The 16,395-nt window shown below is 41.5% G+C and overlaps 1 protein-coding gene across 7 annotated transcripts in view; it reads left to right on the top strand.

Annotated features, from left to right (window-relative positions):
* The first annotated feature begins 1,170 nt into the window (after positions 1–1,170).
* The window catches only part of chl1b (cell adhesion molecule L1-like b), an 83,562-nt gene continuing 68,337 nt past the window's right edge, over positions 1,171–16,395 (top strand). For 4 of the 7 annotated variants that reach the window (XM_050037764.1, XM_050037765.1, XM_050037763.1 and 1 more), the window contains exon 1: positions 1,172–1,515. The gene's annotated coding sequence lies outside the window, so the exon portion shown is untranslated. Of the gene's footprint in view, positions 1,516–12,811; positions 12,968–16,395 lie in introns of all 7 variants that reach the window. The other 3 variants (XM_050037759.1, XM_050037762.1, XM_050037761.1) reach the window with 3 other exon arrangements.

Genomic DNA, 16,395 nt, shown 5'->3' with positions numbered 1-16,395 from the left:
TGTGAGTTGCATAGTTGACCACAATAGCCTATGTCTTTTTAATGGCAGACATTTTGACATGTCGCAGGTGTAATTAATAACTTAAAAGAACAGAGCTGTCGTTAATGATATTAGTAACACTTTTTTCACTATACCGTGACAAGTTTGTCTGCTTTCAGCCTTCAGATGATTTGTGATGTGACAAATCCACTCAGCCACCTAAACTCAGATCTAAGGTCAAACATTTAGCTCACCTTAGGTAACACTAAGCAAGACAGGCTATATTTTTTTAAGGCCCGCTTTTCCAGATGTGCCTGGTTGTAGGGTGTAGGTTTGCAACTTTGTTGGGGGGGACGGTGATGTATGAAGCACTTCACACATCAGACATTTAATGACCTGCACTTTGGTATTTTTATCCAACAATTAATGGTGGAAATGTCTTAAATTATGTCAAAATAAAAGTCCTTTGTCACTTTCATGTGTCTACTGGGGGTGACAAATGCACATTCTAAATGTTGAGGGGGTCATGTCCCCTGCGTCTCCCCCAAAATCTACACCTCTATGCATGGCACATAGACCAAAGGTGATCAGGGAGGACATTCCTCAATACCAAGAGTAAATTTTTTCTCACTTGCAAGATCATCTGTAGGATTAGATCTTGTTTCACTGAGAGTCACACCCAAATTAGGTGGCAAAATCCACAATTAAGTAATAGTCTATTAAGTTAAATTATCCGTATAATAAAAAAACACTTTTCTTTTTCCTTTTTTAGGGGAAAAATAAGCAGATGGTGGGGTGCAACATGGCATAGCTGGGTGAGAACGGGTGGGGCCAATGAAAAACATACAGTCCATGGACTGTAATAAGCCAGGATAGTGATTTGGTAAACTTTTACGGGTGAAATAAATAAATAAATTTCATTAAAATCTAAATATTGAATAGAATGGGCAGAAATTAAAATTGATACTTAAACCAAAACTGGTGAATGAATGAATAAATAAATAGGCTACACATCCCATTAGAGATATTGGGCACTACACCAGAGTCTATGCTGGACCAACACTGAATTTAAGTGTTATTTGGTCTCATGTATATTTAAGCACAGAGCAGTTTAGTGCTCCTCTCTCCTCCCACTAAAACCTGCTCATTCTGAAGCTTGGGAATAATGTCGCTGTCACTGTTTGGGGGGCTGGGGAGCGCTTTAACCCGGTCACAACGTAGGGAAGTTGCTCACGGTTTTTCCGCGTTGCCATGGGGTTTTGTAAAACCTATTGACTGCGATAGGGTCCCTTCTTTTCTTTGAGTCTGTCTTTGTGGAGGAGGAGGAAGAAACCGCTATTACTTTTTCTTTCCAGAGGCGGGTCGGGGGGGAGCGATAGTAGCATCCAGGGGAGGAGGGAGGTGCTCCGGCTCAGACCAACTGCGAGGCACCGCGGCGTTACGTTAACAGTTAAACCTGCCTCTGCTCTCCTCTTCCAGCGGTGGGGACAAATTCAACTTTCTCAGCGGCTGTCACGACATGAGTTGCACCTGAAGGTGAGTTTTCGCAATTTCTGTGTTTTCCTATCTGAGAAAAAGGAGTCTTTTCCCACATTTCCTTCCTGCTTAGTGTTGTTAGTTGTGGCACTTGTTAAAAATTTCAGCTAGCTTTGAACACGTAGCTCTCAGTTGGTGCCATGATTTGAGCCGGCACCTGTGCAGACTGTGTAATGGCAGGTGGGTGAAATTTGGAATTAAAAAGGGGGGTGACAAGAGAGAGAAGAGGGAACTGTAGTCACGACTGCTTTTGTAATATCTTCAGTTTTCATGAGCTGAATATTAACAAGTTTATTCATAAGCAGTGATGCTGGAGATGAACAGTGGAGTGCTAACCTAGCTTTAACAGGTTTACCCACCTTGCAGAGGCAAAAATATCCCACTTTTTAACATAAATATTATCATGAAGCTTTCACACCTTTTTAAATATCCATCTGATGCAAGGCTATCTGTGTTGATAAGTATCAAATGATGTCATTCTGAGAACATTGTTCATTTTTCCTCCTTTTTTATGTGACTGCCTGTGATGCCTGATAAGAATCAGTGACTGGAGATCACTCTCTGCCATCCCTCTTATTTACCACTGCACTGCCCATTACACAGTAATGATCTCAGCCTGCTTATCACTGGCTCTCATGCTGAATACTGAACCGCAGGAGTGAATCATACCTTGTCATCCAGTGTGGTGAATAGCATTATCTCAGTCTGTATTGGCAATAAGTGCATAAATTCCCCCCTTTTCTGCATGTGATGAGACAAGCTCTGGGATAGTTCTGTTTAGCAGGAGAAATGCATGAGCAGACATCTGTGTAGAAGCCCTGCTCGTGGCTGATACAGTCATACTTGGAGGGCAGGTTTTTAATGTAGAGAAACTACATGTGCCGTTTCAGCAGATTTATTCTTGTACTGTGAAAAGGTAAGTGGTGTCATGTGGTAGTAGAAACGGCATTGAAAGTCTGTGTTACTCTAGAGAATAGGGAAAAGAATTTCTTATAATTTGTTCCGGCACAGCTGACACCTCTGACAGAGCACAAACAATGCATTTAAGAGAAAGTTGTTCTCGCAATCTACTTCCTCTTTCTGTAATCCTGCTCCACACTTAAGGAAATTGCTCTTTATTACGTGCACTTCTGTTGCACAAGCGTTGAGCATGCATGACAAGATTAGAATGACTGATGAGGCGTCAATGGGTGTGATTAAAACCGCATTATAATGACATTTAAATCAGAGGCTTGGTGTTGTGGTTGGTTACCTATAGCTTTGGTAATTGATGGGGATGTGGATGGAACAGTTGTGCATCAGGCTTGGGAGCTTGACGTGTTGCATTTAAAGCCCAGATATATCTCACGTGGTTAACATAGTGATTCCCTCAGTATGAATATTTACAAGGTATGCAAATTCTTCACACACTGCATGGAAGTGCTGCAAATTCACACGCTGGTTTCCTCACTGTTGTTGTGTAGTGTCTCATTATAGATTATGCCTTTGAGGGAATCCCAGGAAACAGAGAAATGTTTCATAGTTTACCCATAATTTAATATTTGTATTCCTTTTGATGCTTTTCTTCTGTTGTTCGCAACAAAATAAGCTTGGCCTATATTGTTTGTGTTTGCTTCAAAAAGTGAAGATAGCGGTAAACACCCCCTACTCCTAATATGAGTAGAACTAGCAGCGCTGCTACTCCTAATACTGATCCTGCTGCTGCTTCATGTTAAACACAAAGACCTTCTGAAGGTCAGACAGCCATTAGCGAATGTAATCATGTCAAGCTGCTCTTCAACAAGAGGAGATCCTATTTGTGTTGTCACTCCCGTTCATCCCATCAGGCCAATCCATAGGCACATACGTTCTCCAGTGGTCATAGCCAGAATTATCCCACGTCAGGTAAGTTGGCTGATTTTCATTTCTAGGCCAAAGACAAGAGCCTCTAATGGCACTTGTCATCACACGTGGTCCCCAGCCTCTCTGTATTCAGGGCAGTGGTGCTTTGTGTCCAGAAGTAGGTCGAATGCTTCTCACCAAACAATCTGAGCGAGAGCCAGTAATTGGACAAGCAAAGTGTCGACCATCTCCCAGCCGGTCCATGTCAGCCAGCCCTCTCACCACTTAATATGCAGCTCCGACCCGACGCATTTCATGGACCTTTTTCATCCTTTTAATCGTTTAGATTACAAAATGCAGGAAACAGGACATCCTTTGTAGCTGCAGACAGACTCATTCTTCATATGTTTGTGGCTGCCATACTTGGTTGCTTGCAAATGTCAGCGCATATGTTGAGGAACACCCAGTTACTGCTTCTGTAACTGTTTAGTGAAATTAGTTTTATTCATATAGCTCAATATCACAAATCACAAATCAGCCTCAAGGGGCTTTACTATCTGAAAAGCATATGACACCCTCTATCCTAAGAAGAAGAACTCCCCAAAAAAACTTTGATAGAGAAACTTCAGATGAAGCAACTGAGGAGGCATCCCTCTTCCAGGATGGACAGACAAGCAATAGATGCTGTTTGTACAGAATTGACCAACATAGTAAAAAAAAAAGTGTGGACAGTCAGGATGCCAAAAGTATAGAAAGACTGTGACGATATGAAGAATACACATATCCAGGAGGATACTGAGCATCTTCAGATTTTGCCAAACAGACCTCCTCTCTGCCATGAAGACCTGGAAAGAGGACAGGCTATACAAACTCACAAGAGGCAAAGCTCAAACACACCATTCACACAGGTAGGAGGAAGAAAACAAGCACACAAACGGAGAGAGAGGCGAGAGGAGAGGCTGAGTCTCCTGGAGGACGAGGACTCAGATCCAAACATGTGGAATGAGGCATCGACTGCCAGGAGAAAAAGAGAGAGAGGATGGCCGATGGTCTAGCACAGAGAAGCCTGAGTGAAAAGAGAGCACAAGAAGAAGAAACTAGGAGGAGAAAGAACGGAGAGAGGGAGAGAGAGAGAGATAGGTGCACAGCTCGGATGCTCATGTGCTTTTGGGACACAAACAAACAGAGGGTCAGAGAGATGCAGAGGTTTTTAGAGAGTTCACAGGATTCTGATTGGCACCACAATCTGAAGATGAAAAGATGAGGCTTAGAGAGACATTTCATTGCTGGAAAGATGTTTTTTTTGTTTTGTTTTTTTAAATCAAACTTGTCTGTCTATGCAGTAAAAAGACAAACATGCTTTAAATTGGTGCTACATGACCAGAGAAAACTGAGAAAAAGAACTGTGGCATTTGCTTTAGCTCAAGAGGTAGAAAACTTACAACTACCGGAATGCACTGCACTGCACCGGACCAACAAATGCTCCTGTTGGTGGGTGACATAATGCAAGCTCATCCGTTTTGACACAAAAACCAATATGGTGGCTGGCTGGTAAAAACAATCTCATATTACGGTAAGATAGAATATGTTCTGACAACATATACAGTACAGGAAACAGTATGGCGCCACTGCTTGTTCACGAATTCTCGTATTACAGCCAAACAGTGCACTAAAATATGTTTCTGGAAACATTTTAGGAGAGAAATAGGCAACACAGTAACCTAATCTTGATTCATATTTGATTAGTATTGCTGAGTTTCACCATTAGATCTCAGATTTTTTCAGCCTCTGTTAGACAATATAGGAAACTGTATGGCGCCCAGCTTTCTTGTATTACAGCCAAACAGTGCACTAAAATATGTTTCTGGAAACATTGTAGGCGAGAAATAGGAAACACATTCACAGAATCTTGGTTTATATTTGATCAGCTCTGCTTACTTTTATAGTATGGTCTGGAGTTTTTCAGCCTCTATATTTACAATATAAGAAACAGTATGGCAACCACTTCTGATTCACAGATTCTCAGATTACAGCCAAACAATGCACAAAATATATATTTCTTAAGGCATTTTAGGGGAAAGTAAGCAGTACAGTAACAGAATCTTGGTTTATATTTGATAAGCACTACTTAGTCTTACAGTTTGAACTAAGTTTGTTGTTTCGCTTCTATACTCTTTGTGTCCATGGTGGCAGCAAAACTGAGGAGCACAATCTGTGGTTCGAGCAACAGCTGTATAGCCAGTGAAAATCTGCTGGATGACATGTTTAGTGTTGAGCAGGGAGATGAGCAAGGAGATCTGGTGCTGGCAAGATGGAGGGAAGTTTACCATAGTTCATTTAAACACACATTGTTATGGTACACAACTGGTCAAAAATGAGCAAAGTATCCCTTTAATAGCATAATTAAGAATGAGACTGGCTTGCTGGATGGATAATGGTTACGTGCCTGACCTAATTAAAGAATTAGCAAATAATTAAAAATTAAGGTGAATTTAGGGTGAGTTTTAAGTTTTGATTTAAAGGCCATAGGAGATCAGACAGACATGAAGGGGCATGACTATTTACAATTTTGTAAGCCAACCAAAACACCTTGAAGTCTGATCTAACATGGATATGAAGTCAGTGAAGGCAAGCTGCAGCATTCTGAACCATCAAGACTTTTAGTACGAACACACAAATTGAAAATCAGTCAGACAGACGAGTGATAAAAACACCTACGCTCACACCTCACACCCACAGACATCACAAACTGGCAATTTTTCAGTGGTAACAAGTGCAGTGAAGATATAAAAGATGTTTTACCTGTTCATACAGGTGCGTGTTTGCCATGTGACCAACATGTTTGGACTTACAGTATGTATGTGCGCTCTGTTTTGTTGTCCTGTGTGTACGAGTTAGGTAGGGCTTGAAAGCGAAAAGGAGAAAGGGAGAGACACAGAGAGGCCTTTCTTTGTGCCGGGGCTGTGTACACCTGGCCTTTAACAGTGCAGACTGAGGGCTGAATGTATCAAGATACACTGAAGCTAAGGCTCCCAGCTTCAGTGATACGTGGGTGCAAGTTGAGCCAAGTTGGAACCTGATTTTATGTACTTGATTTAGAGGGTTTTTGTGAATTTGTGCATCTAAACCACTGTAAATGTTCGTCTGTGTCTTATCTTTGCACAGTCTGAAGCATCTCTTATCAGCAGCAGCAATGTAATTTCAGGCTATGATTCAGTCTGTCAGATTGAATGTTGAGTATCAGATGGCTATTAGAGATTAGACAAAGCAGTGTAACAACACTGAGCAGGAGTGAACTGCTGCATCAGACTAATTGTCCGTTTAAGCTCCCTCGTTATCAACCTATCTAGAACGTGTTGCTGGTGGTGATGCAAAAAAGTGATTTTTAGGAAGAGTTAGAGTCGTGTATACAGGTACACTGATCCACGGATACAAAGTGTAAACTTAAACTGTGATAATGACAAACACTGTACAGATACAAGGCAGTGTTGAGATGTTAAGAGTGTGTTTCCCGGAGTGGCTGGCAGACATGGCGGGAAGGTGTGAAGCCTAGCAAGTACCCAGGCCCCTAATTGAGGTTCTGCTCAGGCTCCAGCACTACAAGCAATTACAGTGACGACTCATGCTCCCTGTGCTGCAGGCAGAGTTGAGAGTGCTGCAGCGCCGGCGTACCTGAGCCCTCCTCTTTCATGTTTGTCACCAATGACAGGCGGAAAAGGCAAATTCTAGCCAGTATGTTCTGGAAATGTGTTTGGTTACATGAAATATTCATTTCCTTTCCTGCTTTCCGGCAGTGTGCATATTTATTTACCAGATTGTTTATGATACCTGTGACCGGGACTGAGTAGAGATGGAGGAGTGTTGGAGATGATTCCCTCCATGCAGAGTCTCCGATGGGGGATGGAGGAAAATGCAAAGATAAGAGGTGCTGATCATCAGAATCAAGGTTTATTTCTTATTTAACAGGCCACTGCATCATTGGGGCCACTGGGTGAACATGATCAATGGCTTCTCGCGCTGCACGGACAATTAATCAGTAAAGTTAATACTGAAGGACAAACCTGCAGTGAGGTCAGTGTTATCTCATATGTTCAGCACTTCTTTACCCAGCAGGAGGGAACGAGAGGTCAGCAGCCAAACAGTGGTGATGTGTTACGCATGCGTCCCTGCCTGAAGGTATAGATTGGCCTGTCATTGTCCTTTCTCTGTGGTACTGAGGCTGTTTTCTCACAGCCGGAACATTTTACCCAGACGTATTATTTGCTGCCAGCGTCGGGACTTGCAAGCTGTTCATGTCTTTCATAACGTCTTGTGTTTACGTGTCATCACTCAGAAAAAATAAGAATGTCTCAGTATCGTTACGTCCATGTGACAACATTTACACATATCCTTCACTTGCTGTGTTATTATCCTTTCCTCCAGGCTGTTTGTGAATGTGTTTCTTTATGGGAATTTTCCATCCTCTATTGGATTCAGTGCAGCGATATGTTCTGTTTTTCCTGCCTCTTATGGCTTTACAACTGTAATTTTTATGTTTAATTAATCAAATTAGATTATGCTCACTTGAAAAACATAACCAATAAAGAGAACCAATATGATGGTGTTTTATGAGAAGACTTCTAATCCCACTGTGCATTGCTGTCAGCTTCAAACTCATTTTCCAATCGTGTTGTCCCCATTCTTGCACGTCTGCTCAGATTTATAAAGCTGCTGTTGAATCACAGGGTACCTATCCTCTGGATTCAGTGTTTGTGTTAAAAACCTCGGTGAAAAGGGCAACACAACCATACGATTCTCCAAGGAACAACAAACATGACAGCTATGCCTCAAAGAGTAAGAAGTTATTGCCCTTAAGTCACTGGGATACAGGGATGATTTCCATTTCAATTGCAGGCTCAATTTGGGATAACTCATGCATACAGAGGTAAGACGAACAAAGAACCTAGGAATAAAAGTGACAAATGTAGAGAATGGAGCAGAGAACAGCGGTATCATTGGCTTTGTGTCCCATGAAGGGTATTGTGTGTAGCTGCTTGGATAAGGTTACAAGGGGACCCCTGGGACATGGAAGTGAAGGGCAGCAAGGATGAAGAAGGACACATGCGACAGGCAGAGGACATAGAGGAGGTACCGGGACAGAGGTGAAACAGGCCTCATACTATGTTGCTGTGATACTGGTACCATTTGCCAGTTAATTTGATGTAATTGTCCCTCACGGTTTCCCACACCCCAAATTGCTTGTTAGCAAATAGCAGCCCTAAAACCCAAAACCTCATTTAATTCAAACCGTAACAAAGAGTGCAGCAGATTCTCCTATTCGCGAAGGTGAGACTAGTGTTTTGCATTTTACTTTGATGAATGAGTTGGATGCTAATTATTTTCAAATGATTTAATTTGACTAATTTCTATGCAAGATACATTTTCTGTACCTGAAACATGATTCACATGCATAACCATGGAATTGCATGTGCATGTAGCAAGCAGCTAATTGCCAAAAACTGCAGTTCCTCTTACAGCCACTTGAAGCTGGCTCCAAAAACAATTTGATACCCCAATTTAAAATGCCCAACTTGGCGGCAGAAATTAACATGTGTGCAGCCTGGTACAAAAAACATTTTCCCCATCCAGCTGTATGCGGGGTGCATTTCTATATAACTAACCCATTTAAATTTATCAAGGCTTAAAGTTACACAAAATTAAGGGTGTGCCACTCTGAGGCGTCACCACAGTCTCTGATTCAGATCCATCCCTTGCTTTTCCATAGCTCCACCCTCTCGTCCAAATACAGTCAGTTCCGGCTTCAAAAGTCCAAGATGGCAATGGCTAAAATGCTGAACTCAAGGCTTTAAAATGGGAGTCCACAAACCAGTGGGTGACATCACGGTGGCTACATCTATTATTTTACACAGTCTATGGTATATAGTCATCTAACTGCCTTTTTATGTTACTGTGGTGCCATGGTCAGCATTGAACTGTCCAAGAAACTGACAGAAACTGTCACGTACTTGATCTTTGATAAGATATTTCTTGATATAACTCAATAATTTGCTAATTTTAGACTGTATTTTATCAATCCATACTTCTTTAATGGCTGCTTTGTCTTGTGAATATATTTTGAGAAATTTGGCTTCTGTTTGTTGAATAGAAAACAGGATTCTGTAGGAGACAAGCTACAGCTCAGATCTGTGAGGGTGGCATACTGGTGCTTTCAGCTAAACATTGACAATGCTAACTTGTGGGCCATGAATACCTGTACCAAATTTCAGTACATCCAACAATTGTCAAGACCTTTCACTCAAAACCACATATATCAACCTCATGGTGGTGCCAGTAGAAAAGTCAGGGGATCAGGAATGTCAGTTGGCTTTATCATCTGGGGACTATGAATGTCTGTACAAGATTTCAGGCCAATCCATCCAATTTCATTGTGGATTAAAGTAGTGGACTGACATTGCCATCTGTTGATCCATGTTGCTAGCAATGCTAAAATATATATACAGTATAAGGAGTCAAAAAGGTATTGTTTTGGTTTTAGTGTTGAAACTTGAAAGGCAAACAGACATTTTTCACAGCAGACATTTTGACTTGTCATAGCAGGAAAAGCATAGATGAAACAAATTTTGTTAAAGTTGCCTCAGTTCCATCAAGTGTCCCAGTAAGTGATTATAGTGAGCTAGCATGCACAATACCAGGACCCTGGAAGTAGTTCACCTAAACAGAAGGTTGTCATGTATAATGTTAAATTACGCCTGTGCTGTTTGCCAAAATCTCTGCTGTGCAAAGGCTCACAAAGTCAAGGAGCTCACGCTGCTTTCTGTTCCCTGAAACCTTGTCATAATTTACAAACTTTAGAAAAGTATAGTTTCAAATTTTCACACAACACCAGAGATTTTCTCTGCATACTAATAATCACTATCAAAGTGATGTGGTGCCATATAAATCTTTACTTGATCATTTGTATGAGATAATATATCCCTTAAGTGCTGTGGCAGTCTGTCTAGAGGTACAGTAGTATGTGACAGTGTGACAGGGTATGCAGTGAGGGCAGCAGTGCTCTGTGTCCAGAGGCTTCCCCTGGGACCTCATTACGTAGTGTTGGGCTCCGTTGGGTTCTGTAAGTGGACTGCTGGGAGCCCCAAGCCAGTGCAGTTCCACGTGTGTTGATTTGGTGTGAACATGCGAGCCTGGTGTCTGCTCTGCATAGTAAGAGCCTGTTTACTGGCCCAGTGCGGCCTGGAGTCAAGCACAGCACTATCCTCCAAATGGAAGATTAGAGAGCAGATCAAGCATGATTAGAATCACGAAACAAAGAGGATGTGCTGCTGAGTGGTCAATTTGCTAAGTGGGCTAACACATGAGAAAGAAGTATAATCCTTTTAGGTTTTTTTGTTGCAGCAGTTGCATTGATTCATTTGTCCTTAATTGTCATTTAGGTTCGATCATGTGTAGACAACAAATTATCTTGTCTTTCCTAATAGGGATACAAGATTTCATAGACTTTTTAATCAAAATACAAAACTTTGACAAGAGATAGCCTGGTCCCAAGGCATTGTTTTGCTATGCTCCAAGGACATAGTGGTCCTTGTAATGTGTCAGAACTTAATTAATTTCTTCCCAACTAACATTTTCAGCAGTTTTCTTTGTGATAGTTTGTGAAAGTCTTTGCAGTTGTCCTTAAGGGTCTTCCAGAACTCAGCATGTCTATTTCTTAATGTACTCACCCCCTGATAGAGCAAATGTTGAGTGGAAGAATCTTGCCAAGCTGGTACGAGTCCAAATTAATTCATCAGCTTGGGGGAGCTCCGCTCTCCATTTTTACAAGTGTGACCCGCAGACCACCAGCTATGAACTGCAGACCTTCTTGACCTCATTATTTTTACAGCTCCAGACTTTTTGGGTCCAAACCAAGACTTCTTGCAGAGCACGTTTTTATAGCCTCATATCGGATTGCAAACGATCTCACCTTGTAACATTTTCTGCGGTTTACAGTGGATTTCTAATGAGCATCGGGGGATGGTTTTACCCCATTCACGGGGTCTTATTCTGGTTAGGTAGAGCTATTATGATGGTGCGGCTTAAAGGAAATAGCTTGGTGCCAAATTACTAAGCATTTTAGTCACAAATTGACTCATTCGAGCACACAAGAGGACAGTGGTAGGGTTAAATACTGTTTAATTGCATTAGCTAATCAGTGTAATGCAGGCTTTCCTGAACACATCTACTAGAGTAAAGCTAATTCTGAGTGTAGTGCTCATTATGAAATACCATCCACTATAATTGGAATTATTTTCCTTTTTGAAAATAGCATGGAACCAGTGTAATGTAGCAGCTTTGAACTCCTTTCTCAGGGAAAAGTGTACTAGGTAGATTAAAAGATGTTTTTACTTTGATAGTTTTTATGAATATTATGCCTTAAAAGCTCATTTCTTTTTTGTAGTATAGTAGAAAATAGATTACAATAGCAAAATAGTTTTACTGTTAGACTGACCCGAAGTTCACCCTACAAATCTTTTAACGTTTTCCTTGAAATAGCATCCATGTCTTGTGCCTTTACAGAAATACAGCTGCAGGGTCTTTCTTTCTGCCGTGATCTCAAGTGCAAGAAAACAGTGTATTTTGTGGTTTGGGTGTTGTTTGAATTGTGTTTCTCCAGAGCAGAAAGACAAAACTACTAGAGTAAACTTATCATAATGCACAACCTAAGAAGAAAATCTGTTCAAGGGAGGGGCGCAGGAAAATAATGATGACATTGTTCTGTCGCAGAGGCAATGCATGATTAACAGCCAAATGCTAATTTACTATGTTGGAGAATTGCAGATATATTGGGGGAAAGAAACAGATGTTTATTTCATATTAATTCCGTTGATATTAAGGGGAACAAATACTTTATAGATAAAAATAGTGCCCTGCAGCTTACTAATAACTTCTTTTGGCTTGTATGTGTACATTCATCAATGTAGAATCCTCTTATCTAGGGTTGCAATTGTATTGCTCATATTCACAAATGGTTTCAGGCCGACTTAACACATTATTTTATGCCTAAAGAACATCAAAACAACAAATAAGAAGAGGACAGACTGAGTTTTCCCCAGCAGAGAATTTAAATGGCCTCTGGTTCCAGTAAAACAGCAGACATCTGCAGGCTATTGTAAGAATCTGGGTTAGATCTGGTTTGGGTTCACTACATTCTGCAGTAGTTCAAGCTCTGGTCAGGTTAAAACAGAATCCACATTGGTGTGAGCCAGAATTTTTGAGCTCTATAAAAATTTTTGTGTATGAACAAACCCTACACCATTTCAGTGTGAGAGCTTTGCCAATTTGAAATGGCTTAAAGGCTTGAGGCAATGGCTTTTAGAAACAAAAACAGATCAATAGAGGTGATCCTAGAGAAATCCGACTTTGATATCCTTGGCTTCAGCCTGGAAATGCGCCCATCAGTCTTCGTGTGACATATAACACAGGCTTTCTTGTCTAGATGGATTCTCACTTCTCTGTGGCTTTCTGCTGACCCTTCCGGTTTCCTGTGGCATGTTTCACAAGCCAGAGGCTGTGTGTCATCTTCCCAGTAAGGACGTCAGGGTGGTCTCCTGTTGTATGATTCAACTTCAGCACCACAACTCCTTGAGATACGGTACTGTAGGCAGCTTGTTGTCTTAAACATTGACATTTGCATTTAAATTGACTTCATGCGGCCGTGATTTATTTTCTTGAGAGAGTGGCAGAGTTTTGTCGGTGGCTTTGCCTCTAATTCTCTTGCATCTGCCACAAGTATGATAACAGAAGCAGGATTATTTATTCAGTGGAATGGTAGTCTAACTTTGTTTCATAGTGTGCTATAGCCACACACCAGCCACAGACCACTTGTGTCTCACAAATTCTTTCAAAACTGCAGATTAAATTCTAGTCAGTCATGCATGATGGCTTTTCTCATGAATTAATTGTACTTGAGAGAAAAATATTTATTCACATTGGAGAGAAAATACAGAACAGTGTTCCTATGAACTTCTAACTTTTTACTCACAATTCTCAAACCAAGGTAAAGACCACGCTACAACAGAGCCCTGTCACTACTGTATGGGACTCTTCTTGACATTAAATTACAGATTGTATTTTACTGCAGTGCAAATGTTTTTCACATACTTATATGTGGTCCTGCACAAGGGCTGGGTATCGGTACTCAGTACTTTGAAGGTATTAAAATAAATAACCCAGTACCAAGTAATATTGAAATGTCTTGCCCGAGGTCTGGTCCCTGTCCACCCTGACTCCCCGCTGGATAAGCAGACTTTCTGTTGTTGCTCCCAGCAACAAACTCGAATTGACACTGAAACAGCTTGACTTTGTTGTTAAATCCGTTAATAACCAATAGGTTACTTTAACTGTTTGATGGTAACATTTAGCCCTGTCACAGAATCTCACAACTGTCCTCACTGTGGAGCTCACACTCCTGCAGCAGCACCTTCAGCTAGGGTTATCCTGAATACCAGTTTTGGGGCATCAAAGCTTTGTAGAGAAGTATTTGCGATTAAACGAAGCTTTGAGGGGGTGAAGGATTTCAGGGTTGGGGGAGTGGACGTAGAAAAAACAATTCATTGCAAAATGACTAAGCTGTTACTTACAGTTTGTAGGTGATTTGCCAAGCTTGTTGTAGATTTGTGGTATGCCTGTTTATTATGGTGCTTAATCTGGCACTCGACTTTTAAACCATTCCAGATGCCTGACTTTTTTGACATCTTGCTATCATATTTGTAAGCCTGTCATTGGTCGTCAAACTTTCAGAATACAAAACAAGGCCTGTCACCATGTTTTAAATGTCCTTGTCTAAGAAGAACTAATAATTAATGTTGAGCATTCAAATACTGATGGCAGTACAATGGCAACAATCAAAGCCTCAAAGCATTCAGGTCAGCCGTAGCTACAACCCACACAGTCTGTGGTGTGGTGAAGTCACATGCGGTGTATTGACGGAATGGCAGCTCAGTGTGCTGAGATGCCACCAAAACACCACTCCATTCACATTATGGGTATCAAACAAAGTACCGTATTGGTATTGGCATTACTTTAAAGTCACTAGAATTGTATATTTTACACAGTACCCAGCTTTACTATCCCCTGTAATTCCAGTGTCGCTACAAGGGGAATAACACCTGTAAAGCGTATGTTTCCAGTTGAAAAATACATGTATTAATCTCAAGCGCTTTGAAGTCATGTTGATGTCACTCCTGTGATTTATCCACCTTACAAAAATAGTCAGAACTAGAGACTGCCAGCTCTGCAGGGGTCATGATAATTTACAGGGCCATGATGCTCATGGGATGACAGTTTGACACAGGATGTTTGCGGAGATCACCTCAGAAAGCACGAATAATTGACACCATTAGCCTTGAGGTCTGTCAGTTTTCTGACAGCTGATGGATTCACGTGCGCCGTCCCCCCGCTATAGATAACAAATTCATACCTCCTGTTTTTAAACCATTTTACACCTCAGTAATCCCTTTCTAACAACCACTTGCCCCAGCTGAGCCACAGTTTGCACCCTGTGTCATGGATTTGTGATTGTCCTTTTCAGAGTGTGAAGTGGGTGAAGCACTGGCCAACATGCCCTCATGAAAGTCTGTCCACAAGTCTGATTCCCCCAGGGTGTGCATTCTTGTCTTCTTGTTGAACTGGCGCTGTAGGCCCCTTGGCTCTGCTGTGTGGTGTAACTTACCTGCTGCTGAAACATTTGGATCATATCCCTGAGCAGTGAACACTCCCTGGTTCCCCATTTGCAGCCAAACCAAAGTTACAGATGGCTTCGCTTCTTCCTGTGGTTCAGTGGAAGAGGTATAGAAAGTCTGAAGGTTACGGGCAGGTCTTCCTCCGTTGTTCCATGTCGAATGTCATTACTAACACACTGAGGCCTGCTTAACACTTGAGCTCCTCTTTTTCTTTACCACCTGCAGTGTGATGGGATTTTAGCTGGGGTCGAAAGTGTGCCAGAAGCACTGCTATTAACCCCTGTGCATTGTGCCTTTCTATGAAGGGCAGTCCTCTGGCAGACACTTCCCCTGTTCATAATAGAACAGACTGCATTCCTTCCAGTGAGCACGGACATACTTTGCTGGCTCTCAAAGAGCCTTCATGCAGATTTTGCAACAGTGGAAGCTCTTTTCTTCCCATTTACACAACCCTCATTTTTCAACCCTGTGTAGACCAAAGTTTCTCCTCCTCCGGGATGGTTTCAGCTATCTCAGTATTGAAGTAAACACCGTCCTTCCTCTTCATTCGCTACACAACCGGAGTGTAAAGAACTATTCACATAGAGTGAGAAACAATGGGTCTACTCCTGTGTGTGTGGGAGTGTATTTTAACTTCACAAAGAGAGGCTGATGCTCATTTTGTAAACTGACAGAGGCATGTTAGCATCACAGTGAAGAGAGGAGGATTTCTTTCAGCAATCACAGCAGTGGTATTTTGATCTACTGCACTGGGGAGATGTAAAGTACTTCAGGAATGCTGTTTGCACTTTCTTTTTCTTCCCAACTGTGTTAGAGATAGCAACACTTTTGAGAAGGATTTAGATATGTTATTCAAATACATTTTTATTATCCCTCAAACAAAGGGACAGTTCACTCCCAAATAAAAAAGACATCCTCTTATCTAAGGTGCTATTTATTAGTCTAGATTCTTTTGGAATGAGTGTTGGAGATAATGGCTGTAGAGATGTCTGCCTTCTCCTGAATATAATGGGACTAGATGGCAGCTTGTGGTGCTCACTTTGCCAAATACAAGCACATTTGAAAAACTTACCAGCAATGTCCCTTTCCAGAAATCATGACCTGTTTACTCAAGATGATCCACAGGAACTATTTTCTTTCCACCAATGTACATCTGCCAACCGTGTCATGGCACAGAAGGAAGCGTGCATCTACTGCTAGCTCACTTAGCACCACTGAGCTAGTGAATGTTACAGCTCAATTGAGAAGAACGCCACTAATGTTTCAATCTTGTGCTTACAAGAGAACAAACCTCTTGTCCATGAGTAGGTGCACGCTACCTTCTGCGTGGTGATATGGT

This window comes from Epinephelus moara, chromosome 24 (genome assembly GCF_006386435.1).
Source record: "Epinephelus moara isolate mb chromosome 24, YSFRI_EMoa_1.0, whole genome shotgun sequence".
Classification (NCBI taxonomy): Eukaryota; Metazoa; Chordata; class Actinopteri; order Perciformes; family Serranidae; genus Epinephelus; species Epinephelus moara.
This window is presented reverse-complemented; position numbering and strand designations above follow the sequence as displayed.